Genomic DNA, 12,727 nt, shown 5'->3' on the forward strand with positions numbered 1-12,727 from the left:
ATAACCATGGTAAGTAGACGTGTGGCATGCACTGTCTTCGCTCGCTCGGAAGCGGGGATCGTGGGTTCGAATCCCACTCAGGGCATGGATGTTTGTGTGCGTTTTCTTTGTGTTTGTCTACAGGTAGAGGCCTTGCGATGAGCTGATCACCCGCCCAAGAAGTCCTACCGAATGTGTAACATCTAGAAAAACCGAAGTGGACGGATAAGTTCATGGAGGTAGGCCTAGGCCCACTGGGGCTTTAGTGCCAAGAAAAAAAAAGTATACGTGTTTATGTTGGATCATGGCGTGATTTATTTCCAGTTTTTAGGATCACTTATAGACATTGTCCATGAAATAAAATAGAGAGGCGTGCTGTTTTATTGCGGGAATGCAACTAATTTTAAAAGGTGTGGCCTGCAAAAAAATTGTTCTGGCTTCAGTGAGGCCAAGAGTCTGCAGACGATAAAATATAGCAATCACCATTAAAAATATTTTCTGAAATCGCAAAACAGATATTTCTGAGCGAGCATGCATATAAATTAACCGTTCATCTGCAATCTCACACTGTTTTTTGCAACTCATAGCAGGAAAATTTGGTGTAAATAAAAACGTCCCTGCCGGAGAGACAACCGGATGGAAATTATTGATTTTTAAAAATTAATCACAAGGATGTTAAAAAACTGTAACTTCGATTAATCGACTATCATATTCCGTCCAGACTATGCCGTAGTAAAATGGTAAATATACGAAACGTTTTACTTGGGGAACTAGCTTTGAAAAAACAACGTTTTTCCTTTTATTTCAATTAAGAAGCGTTATGATTCGGGAAAGACTGGTATTACGCACGCTTTCAAGCGCTTCTGCAGTCATGAATATTGTCATACAAGAGACTGAAAGTAATTCCACATTGCCGTATTTTAGTGGTATTTGTAGTGACAGCCACTTAAGCTCTGTTCACACTGATGCGTGTCAAAATAGTTCACTATTACCGACACGAACGTTTTCTAAAAATGCTGAGACATTTACTTTGAAATATATGAACTAATTTTGAGTGGGCACTCTGAGTAGCGACAAAATTAAAGTTGCATGACACTGGTTTATATAAAATTTTAAAAATTATAAATTATATGGTACAAAGTCCTTTTTGGGAAACTGATAGTAGCTCGTCAAAAATTTACCGCCTTCCATGAAACCGAAGGCTCGTTACGTTTTCACAAAAGCCGGTCATTACGTCCTACCCTGAGTCAGCCGTATCGATTCCAAAACTCTCACTTCATGTCGCTTTACGGAAGACTTCAATATTCTTCTCTCCGTTCAAAGAATCTGTCAATATCCGAATCCCTCGATACATGCCAATTCGCTTAGTTGGGGGAGGGGGTGGAGTCTAGGTGGGTCCACTCCGCACGGCGGCCAATGATTAGTCTATTGTACTTCCCCCGGGTGATTATGATGATGGAGAATTTGATGGAATGAAGATTGGCAGGGGAAACCGAAGTACTCGGAGAAAACCTGCCCCGGCGCCATTTTGTCCACCACAATTCCCACTTGATCAGACCCGGGCTCGAACCCGGACCGCCGCGGTGGAAAGCCAGCGACTAACCGCTTGAGCTATGGTGCGGCCTCGATATATGCTAGTTTCTTAAGGTGAAATATTAGCCCACGTCCGATCCTCAAACTAGAATGCATGTGTTAGTGGCCGTCAGCAGCTGCTTAATGAATTCAGAGCTACCTTTATCTAAAGGCCATCCCCTCCACCTGGTGACAACTGACCCACTTAACACATATACATAACAATATGAATAAGATACTAACATTAATTTTAGGGCCGCGCCATAGCTCAAGCGGTTAGTCGCTGGCTTCCCACCGCGGCGGCCCGGGTTCGATCCCGGGTCTGGTCAAGTGGGATTTGTGGTGGATAAAGTGGCGCTGGGGCAGGTTTTCTCCGAGTACTTCGGTTTCCCCTGCCAATCTACATTCCACCAATTGCTCCACAATCACCCTCACCTATCATCTGGGGCTGGTACAATAGGTCAGAAGTGGCCGCAGTACAAGGCACTTAGTCCCACCCAACTAGCAATAAAGAAAACTGTAATTATAACATAATCTTTTATAGGAAAATTAGGACTCAGATATTTTATATAGTTCAAAAAGATTTGTAAAGTTTCCTTTAATACGGAACACCCGTTGAAGATGGTCAGGGTTTCGACGACATTCAATCAACATACGGAAATAAATAAGATATACCCGGATTGTGACTTACATTGTACTTTTATATAGACAATATATCGGAAAAATGAAACCAAACAGAATATTCGCTCTAAATACACTGACAGTATGCAACCTGAAATGGGAGTACAGCTAACTTCCGAAACGTTGTAAATATACGTCAGGCCCAAAGTCCAAACTTTGCCACAGACCTTGAGAAGTTCACTCACGTGACTATCGAGTTTCAGGTCTTGTTTCTACCAGAATTGCCTTAGAGAAGCATGACCGGTGGCACACTGATAATTACTTATACATTATTTTATAAAAAGTATAAAAAAGTATAGCTATCCCTGTATAACAGGCCGTGAAGGGCCATAGGGTTGTGAGATGTTGAGGTTCCCACATTTTCTAGACAGTCGGCTCACAGATTGCGGTAAGGTTGTCAGCCTTACGCGTCGGTCGCCCTTTACCCCCAAGAATATCCCTGATACTCATTTCTGTTAGAGGCCGAGTAGACCCCAAGGCCATAGTGCGGCTGGAAGGATTAGGTAAATTGAAAATATCCAACTCATCGAGATTCGATCCCGCGACCTTCCGGCTTCTAGCATAGTGCCTCAACAACTACGCTACCGCGTGCCCCCATACATTATTATATACACATATAAAACGTATATATATATTACACTGCACTTTATTTATTATATTACAAAATAGTTCTTATTACAACCATGGTGTGTACAATTAAGTATTCAACAAGCACACATATATTAGGCGAAAAGAATTCTCACACTAACTCAACATACTGAGATTTTCCGTTTAAAGAAAAAAATCGAAAATATTGTACAACTTATGTCCTGCGACGTTTATTTTTCAAGATACACGTTGCCGTCAAATAATCAGACCATGGAGGGCTCGTAGTTACAATAGGGCTTCGACACGCTCTCCGTCCATTTCAAGGCAGACGGCAGTGTGCTGCGCAAGATTCTCTCGAACACGCGTCGACATGTTGGAATCGAACTTTGTCACAATTGCTTGATATCTTGCCCCGAGATCTTCGATAATTCTGTTAGGGACTGCACATATCTGCTCCTTCAGGCGTCCCGCTAGGAAAGAATCCGTTGGAGTAAGATCCGGCTACCGAGGAGGTCATACAGTTGATATTCGGACACCCACCCCAATTTCCTGGTTATGTCGCTTTCAACAACTGCCGGAAATCTCCTCCATGTTGCGCTGGAGCTCCGTCGTGCTGAACCCACAACCACTGCCCCGTAACTATAGGCAAATTTTCGTGCAGCCCCGCTAGAATATCTTGCAGCAAATAACTATATTGTTGAGCAGTCAGCATGTCATGTTGCAGACAAGGGCCCAAGACCATATCCCCGACGATTCCAGATCCCAGACGCTGACTGTGAAATAATTACGATACCCACGTTCGCGTATAGCATGGGGATAATTATATGTCCGAAGATGACCGTTGTGGCCTTTGAACACACCATCACGCGTGTAAAGAATGCTTCGTCTGTTCAGAGAAGAACTCATCCCTCAGTGTGTTTATGTAACCATTTGCAAACTTGCATCCGTAGAGCAGGAACATCTGGAAACAGTTGTGCGCTCCGAGAGCAGTGGTATGGGTATATTTAATCGTCATAAAGTCCTTCAAAAACCCTTCCACTGTCGTTTCACAGCTGCAATTATGGTAACTTTATTGACGTGAGTGTGTACAGCACGTGGGCGACCTGGATTCCGGTGGGCCGCCGTTGGTTCACTTCCTGCCTCACGGAGAGGTTACTCCAGCAGCCGAAACGCATTGGCGTCTGGATGACCACGATAACGTAGCGTGTATTACCGTGGAGAAGTACCGTCTCGACTACTACAGGTACCAGAGTTAAGAGCACGCCGCGGTATCCGTCGTTTAAGCATGATCACAGCTGGTGTCTGCTGTGCACTATGTCTTCAGTACACTTAACAATGCGCTATGTATCGTTGTGGCAAATAATACTGCTGGAAAGTATATTATCTCATCTGACAGTGATGTGTATCTCGAAAACTAAGCGTCTCAGGGCATATATCATATAATTTGCGGCTTATTCTTTAGCGAAGAATCACGTTATGGACTGCATGTCACGCTATTGATATGTGACGCATATACTCATTGTTAGGCAACGACTCAGCATGCACTTCCCAGCGAAAACACAAGAGTAGCTGTCTTCTCTGTGGATCGTGTTACAACTCGTTGCTAGGTAATACAACAATATGCGACACGAGAAATTTGTGTTTTTTCAAGATACTATCGCGGCATTACTCTGGAGGTTCCGGGAAAACCATGAAACTCTCCAACAGGATAGTCGGTCATTTCTCGGTTTACATTCGAACAAGATACCTGAGAAAGAACAACTGCAAGCACAGCCCAATGGTGAAACCTCCCGAACAGAAGTGTATATCCATCTACAGGGAGCAGGATCGTAGCAGGGTCATAGGATCAGACGTCGACGTCGGCTGTCTGCAGGTTGTCCCACCTGTCCCTCGTCTTTAAAAATTATTACCAAGAGTCGCCAATCATCTTGTTTTCCATTTCCGAAGAACACATAGCCATTGTATTCTCCAACAACAGCAATATGGAATGAAAATTTGGGGCCTTATACTCCCTATAAAACTACACCCAAATTTGGGCTTCGTATTTCGCAATTTGCTCATCACCACTAAGAATGCAAATAGAACAGGGGTCCGGGGATCGTATGGGCGTACTGTAAATAGAGGTCTGGAGCCCAGAATTTAGAAACATAGCGTGCACCATTTGCACTGTTATGACTGCCCTAATATCTGTACGACCCTTATGTACAACATAATCGGAAATGATTTATAAGTTTTCTACCGGTAGCGTAGTTGGTTGAGGCACTATGCTACAAGCCGGAAGGTCGCGGGTTCAGGTCCCGATGAGGTCATTAGATTTTTTCAACTGACCTAATCCTCCCAGCCACACTACGGCCCTGGGGTCGACTCAGCCTCTAATAAAAATGAGTACCAGGAATATTCTTCAAGTACTCGTATTCTTGGGGGGGTAAAGGGCGGCCGGCGCTTAAGGCTGACAACCTCACCGACATCTGTGAGCCGACTGTCTAGAAAATATGGGAACCTCAACATCTCACAACCCTAAGGGCCTCCACGGCCTGTTACAGGGATACCTTCACTTTACGATGTGGGTGGGTTATGGTGTCCTCAGGCAGAATTTTCACATACTTCCATAGGTGGTACATTACTCGTATGTTCAGAACTTTGCCATCAGAAGGCCAAAAGCGTACGAACGATTCGAGGTTCTCACAGCGATGCGTACATCTCCTGGGATCTGGGGGTCTGACGTCACGTAGTCCAGTAGAAGGTGAACTTCTGCTGCACTACAGGGCGGTCCAGGCCAGAAGACAGCGCTCTCGATAAAAATGTAACTTAATTCGGGGTTTTCGAGGAGAAGGGCGGGAACTAGTTAAAAGTATGAAAAGGGTAAAAAAAAAAAAAGGAGGAAAGTGCGTGTAGGATGAAGATACAAAACAAATAATTCCTTGCTGAACTTGAACGGGCTATGCTACAAGCATAGCCACAGCTCAGGCGGTTATTCGCCGGATTTCCACCACGGCGGCCCGAGTTCGAGCCCGGGTCAGGTCATGTGGAATTTGTGGTGGAAAAAGTGGCACTGGGGCAGGTTTATCGGAGTACTTCTGTTTCCCCTGCCAATCTTCAACTCCAGCAATTGCTCCACAAGCACCATCATTTGAGGCCAGTAGTGGCCAGAGTTCCAAGTAGACTTAGTCTACAAGCTATAAGCATGAAAGATGTGACTGCTTGGTCGGTTTCTGTTTCCTACCGCAGAACTAACAGAGAATACCCACATACTTTAATCTGAACTACATAATCTTGGAAATATGTGTCATAGTCACTGCAGTAACGCCATTGGTACAATACTAGCCCTCTTCATCAAATGTTTTATTTAAATCGAAAAACTCCGATTTCTTAAGCTGTTATTTGTTCTTTTAAAGCGATAGCGTCACGTTAGATGGGTCCCTCGTCAGCACGGCATGGCGCGTCCTCAGGTTGCGGATGGAGGAGACGCCCTCCAGGTATGGAGGGAAGCTGCGAATATACTGAATAAGCAGTCGCGGACAGCCGTCAAGGTGCGGTCCTCCAGCTTAGGGATTGCGGGGGGGGGGGCTCACAACTCCTTACCGTAAAAAATAATCTTGTTACGAAATATTTCAAGAAGCCTCTAACCTGGAGGACTCTTGTGAATACAGTGATGAACCTTCGGGTTTCATAAAATCCTGGGAAGTTCTTGGGTTGCTGCAAAATTTGAGGCTTCTCAAGAAGGGGTCGGCTTCATCAGTGAATGAGTGAGTGAATGAGTGAATGCTTCAGCTACTACTGTGATATTAACAATTAAGGCAGTTATATAACAAGTGAAGGACGGGTATTTATTATTATTATTACCATCATCATCTTTTATGTTTTGTTCTTAAATGTTTTAGTGGCACTAAATGTTGCCCCTCTGGCCTCGAAATAGCCGCCTTCGGGTTCCCACTCGGAACAAGCGTAACTTCATGTTCACGTGAACTTCTAGCCACTGCCCTTCAGCGCACATGCAGTATGTAAACTTGCAGATATTTTTAGGAACTCTTGTTTGAGCGTAAGAAGTCAAAACTGATTAATTTTTGTTTTGTCTTGTGCTGTCATATTACTGTTGCTTGTATTCGTGCTAACTCTGTAATTGGTCACTGGCTGTTGCGTTCAGCGCGTAAATAAACAATATTATCGTTATATTATTATTATTATTACTATTATTTATAATGACTAAATGGCGGAGCAAGTACACTACGAAACTTGTATTCGCCAGGCGCTTAGTTAATCTCGGCCTTGGAGATCGGCTACGCTAAAGTTTTTCACGGTTTTCCTCAGTCCCTGCAGACAAACTAGGGGATAGTACCTATATTAGGCCACGCCAGTTTCCATCCAGTCTTTCCCATTTTTTCCTCATCCTACCATTCCACGCTCTACAGTCTATATACACTGACAAGAATACAAGTAGAACAAAAAGTAAAAAAAGTAAATCTATCCCCGTACCAGGCCGTGAAGGCCTATAGGGTTGTGAGACGTTGAGGGTCCCACATTATCTAGACAATCGGCTCAAAGATGGCGGTAAGGTTGTCAGCCTTACGCGCCGGCCGTGCTTTACTCCCCAGGAAAATTATTTAATTAATTCCTGATACTCATTTCTGTTAGAGGCTGAGTGAGCCCCAGGGCCTAGTGCGACTGGAAAGATTAAGTCAATTGAGAAAAATCTAATGACCTCTTCGGGGCTTGAACCTGCAGCATTTTATAACATTACATTTTTCAGTGTTAAACGCCACTATGACGACCGTCCGAAATCGACGTTTAACTTATGGTTTGACTGCAATAAATAATCAGAAGCAGGGATGGTTCAGTCGGTATAGCGGCGGGCTTTAAAAGACACAAATGAAAAATTTATGAATTACCAAGAGATTTACCCTTCATCATCACTTACTTTCATCACTATACATATACTATGAGTTATNTTACTGTAAGACTGTTGGTTCCATAACTTCAACAAAAACTTCATCACGATCCCCTTAGCTTTTTGTGTCCATAAAGAACCGCATTTTCAGTTTTTCATTTTTATAATCAACACATCTCATGTTTTAAGCAATTAATAGTAACCGAAATTAACGGCCATGCGGATCTGTTGCGCTGATCACGCGACACCCTCTATCCGCTAAAGTTGGCACTAACTTCGCAGACAAGCGGCGGTCACTCGGTCGGTATAGTTCGCTTGTGGGCGAAAGCTACGGAGTTAGTTAATAACACTATAGGCCGTGCCATAGCTCAAGCGGTTAGTCGCTGGCTTCCCACCACAGCGGCCCGGGTTCGATCCCTGGTCTGGTCAAGTAGGATTTGTGGTGGACAAAGTGGCGCTGGGGCAGGTTTTCCCCGAGTACTTCAGTTTCCCCTGCCAATCTTCATTCCACCAATTTCTCCATGATCATAATCACCCTGGGCAGGTACAATAGGCCAATCAGTGGCCGCCGTGCCGAGTGGACCCAGCTGGAATCCACCCCCCCACTAAGCGAAAAAAAAATTAATAACACTATAAATATTTTACAAAGGCATGAAATTAAATAATCGATATCTGACACGTCGAGAATTATAATTAATTCAATGATTTTGCTATAGGCCTATAGCTCTCCCAGAATATCCTGTCCCCGGGTACGCACCCCACTCTTTGAAAATCATTGCTGTAAACAATGTTCTGAATGCTACGTTCCTGTTGAATATGCAGCAAATGTCACTGACATTGTTTTGGTGTGCTTATATGTAACACTCCCTGGAAGATAATCAATTCTGCCCCGTGTTAATTCCTGCTTTGTTTTCATTTACACAAATACTTCTTTATATTTTTACCATTTCTAACATCAAGACCTACAGCCTTGTAGGTCTACTAGATTTTATTTGTACTTTTCTGTATATAGATTTATTACATTTTCTGTATTTTCAATTTTAATTATGCGTATTTTTGTGCATCGTCCTCAGAGCCCGGACCTTCTTTCGACACACAGCAATAAATTAATTACCATAATGACCTGCAATCATAGCATTATGATGGTATTTAGTCCCCATAAAGTAGTGAGGCTAGCATTTTTTTGCCACGCGACAAGATGTAAAATTAAAAAAAAAATTATACACCGTCAGATTTGAGGTTTTCACGGCGGTGACTATGAAGAAAGCAGTCTTCTGGGATGTGCCGTGTAGATATTGTGCTAACCGAAGTTTCGGAGGAACTTATCGCCTTCATCTTCAAGGTAGAAGAAAAAAGAAGAAACTCCGCCCTCTGTGAACACTTGCTCGCACCTGTTCCTCGCTTGCGGAGTTTCTTCTTCTTTCTCCTACCCTGAAGATGGAGGCGATACGTTCCTCCGAAACGTCGGTTAACACAATATATACACGGCGCCACATCCCAGAACACTGCTTTCTCCATGGGATACATAGGATTGTTTTTTCCTGGAAAAGGCAATTCGAACTTCAGTGCGAAGCAGTTTCTTTCATACCTTCATCCCCCCTCCCATTGCTTTACTTTCTTTTTTCGCTGTCCTCTTCATACCTCTTCTCCTTCCCTCTTAACTCTGACTTATGTTAAAACCGTGAAATGTGTTACTTTTTACCTTTGAACGTGTCATCGAAAACTACACGTCTTCATGGAAATTATATACACATAGCCATATATAAGTAGTTCTCCTACTAGACCAGGAGCCGGGATAGTGGGCTGCAAGACCGAGGGGTCCGAGTTCGAGTCCCGATGGGGGAGGGCAAGAATTTTCAGTATGCAGTCCAGAAGGGTTCTGTAGCCCACCCAACCTCCTCTCTAATGGGTACCGAAGGCTCCCTCCCCGAGGTTACAGCGGCCAGGGCGTTAAGCTGACCACTCACCTCCAACTAGTGCCGAAGTCAAGAAAATGTGGATCTATACTACCATTCCCCCTACGCCTTCATGGCGTAGTGCTTAATTAGTTAAGCACAGGGACTTTATCTTTTACCCCACCAGACCTCTTTACGTGTTTCTGACAGCACATTCTTCTAAAGCCTGCGTTTATATGTTGCTGAATATGAAATAAGTGCATAAGTGTTCTACTGCCATCTTTCCTTTCGCTGAAACAAAAACTTCTGGCACAATTTTCATTTCCTGTAAATTCTGTATATTATACTTTTTATTTAGAATGTTAAATCTGTGTATTTTCTACTTTCTCCGGTATAATTCCATCCACTGTAAGATTTAGTGTAAATTTTTCCATTCGTTTCTATTTTATTTGCAATCAAGGTACTGTCAGATCTATGATGATGAACTGTGTTCTCGATAGTGGCAGAGCTTTTAATTCTGTATCTTCCAGTGGATTGTGGATACTTGTAATGTGGTAAGTAGTTCACTCAATTAATTTTGCATTTTTCATTAATTTCTATTGAATTTATTTTGCCTGTTTAAATATTCGTTAGTATTATTGTTATTATTTCAGAATATTACGGTGAAGTGACTTACTGAAAGAATGAGGTTAATTGACTACTCCTGTGATGAAGTTTCCTGTTACATCATGACGTGATATGTCACATCAAGCACAGGCTTGAACTTAACAGCACTATACACTTAAACTCCTCACACAACCTACCACGAACGCGGCGGTCGAGATACTGAGCTAACCTCATTGGCGGAACTAGCCTCTTTGTTTTCCCATACAACCTGCAGTCAGCGCCGCGCATTGCTATAGAAGACGCATTCAATAAATATTGTTGTACATTGTAGTCTTTATGGACAACATCGAGTTTCGGACATATGCACCGTCACTGAATATGTTCGCCGCTCGGTGTTCGCCCAGAACAAACGCATATACCGAGCGAAGGGACACAAAAACTACAGTAAAATGGAGCAAACGAAATGTTTATATTTTTGTGTGCCATTTGTACCCTATTCTGCTACGAGCAGTGTTCAGTAATACGTAGGTCTACAAGCAGATTTTAATTTACGAGTACGTAAACATAGGAAGAAACCGGTGTCGCGGGAGGGCGAACACAACCACCATTGCCGTAATGTCGTGGGTTATCATGGGCATCATGGCTTCAACTACCAGCAGACATGATCTAATGTCTTAGTGGTAAAAAATAAAACTTCTGATTTTGTTTTTAAATTACGAGTATTATATAACCTGAATATGCTTGTCAAAAAATTGAAGAAATTAATTATCTAATATTCTGTATTATGTTACGTTATCTTATGAACAAAAACTGCAATTTTTTTCCGTAACTGCCAAAGAAGGCACCTCTATTCCATTATATGGAACTTCCGAATCATTACACTTCCTCTATTTTTATAGTTTTAAGCTTAAATAAATATAAAACGTTTCAGTTTTAATTTTTCTGGCGAAATAGCTTGCGTATCCACTATGGAATTCAACTACCTATCACAAATGTACGAATGTGTTTAAAGTCGCTGCCATTATCTCAGATTACACAGGCAAAAACTTGGATTACAGTGAACACTGAATTGAAAATGATATGAAAAGCAAATGTCGCGTTCTAATTTAGTGCGCTTTCCTTAAATTTTCCTGGAGGAACGGAGGAAAGCCACGGAGACTCGGCCAGGATAATCGTTGTTCCGACCTGGATTTTGACAGGGCACATCCTGAATACATGTCGCCATTAAAGCCAAATTGCTCGGTTATCAAAGCTCAAGTTTTCTGGTATTTTCGTCGCTCTTCGAAACAAATTCTAGCCTAGGCTCTTCAGTGGACAAGAACGGCTTCATTTTCCACTACCTCCCATTCAGCATTCTGTCAATACTCACATGTCCCGTTTGAAGCTACACGACCTATGCATCGGATACAGCGACAAGATAGCCGGAAGTATAAGGAATAGTAACTAATGTTACTTACTTACTTACTTACTTACTTATGCAGCTCAGCCCTTCTTGAGGAGAAGCCAAATCTGCAACTACTCAAGAATTTCCCAGTATTTTATGGAACCCGAAGGTTCATTACCGTGTTCACAAGAGCCCCCCACTGGTCTCTATCCTGAGCCAGATCAATTCAATCCATACCATCCCATCCTATCTCTCTAAGACCCATTTTAATATTGTCCACCCACCTACGCCTTGGTCTTCTCAGTGGTCTCTTTCTTTCTGGCTTTCCAACCAATATCCTACATGCATTCCTTTTCCCCCCATTCGTCCTACATGCCCTGCCCACCTCATCCTCCTTGACTTCATCATTCTAATTATACTTGGAGAAGAGTACAAGTTATGAAGCTCCTCATTATGCAGTTTACTCCAACCTCCTGTCACTCCATCTCTCTTCGGTCCAAATATTATCTTCAGTACCCTGTTCTCAAACACCCTCAGTCTATGTTCCTCCCTTAATGTCAGAGACCAAGTTTCACGCCCATACAGAACCACAGACAAAATTGTAATTTTGCATATTCTAATTTTTATGTTTTTAGACAGCAGACGAGAAGACAAAGGGTACCGGACTGAATGGTAGCAAGCATTACCCGAGTTCAATCGCCTCTTAACTTCCTCCTGAATCAGGTTTCGATCTGTTATCGTTGTTCCCAAATATCTGAACTGGGCCACATTTTCAAAACATCTGTTACATATCTTTATGTCATGATTTTGCCCTGCATTTTGGTGACGAGACAGCAACATATAATTAGTTTTCTCTGTGTTTACTTCTAGGTTAACCTCCTTGCTTGCGTCAATTAAAGTTTATGTGTTTCTCTTTGTGGTATCTATATTATCACCCAGTAGATTCATTTCATGGGCAAAGGCCAATAGCTGATGTGTCCCGTTTAATTTCAGTCCCACCTGGTTTTCCTGGACCATCCTAATGGCATAATCTAAAGCAAAGTTGAAAAGGAGTGGCGATAAAGCATCTCCTTGCCTTAGACCATTCTGGATATGAAATTTATCAGACAAATGTTTACTTATACGGACTTTACTATA

The 12,727-nt window shown here is 42.6% G+C and overlaps 1 protein-coding gene across 2 annotated transcripts in view; it reads right to left on the minus strand.

Annotated features, from left to right (window-relative positions):
* LOC111861491 overlaps positions 1–12,727 on the minus strand; it is a 103,537-nt gene that overhangs the window by 88,019 nt on the left and 2,791 nt on the right. Inside the window, exon 1 of one of the 2 annotated variants that reach the window (XM_023846122.2) lies at positions 10,277–10,437. The exons of the other annotated variant lie outside the window; for it this stretch is intronic. The gene's annotated coding sequence lies outside the window, so the exon portion shown is untranslated. Of the gene's footprint in view, positions 1–10,276; positions 10,438–12,727 lie in introns of those variants that run through there. 2 annotated transcript variants of the gene reach the window in all.

This window comes from Cryptotermes secundus, unplaced genomic scaffold (assembly GCF_002891405.2).
Source record: "Cryptotermes secundus unplaced genomic scaffold, Csec_1.0 scaffold793, whole genome shotgun sequence".
Taxonomy (NCBI): domain Eukaryota; kingdom Metazoa; phylum Arthropoda; class Insecta; order Blattodea; family Kalotermitidae; genus Cryptotermes; species Cryptotermes secundus.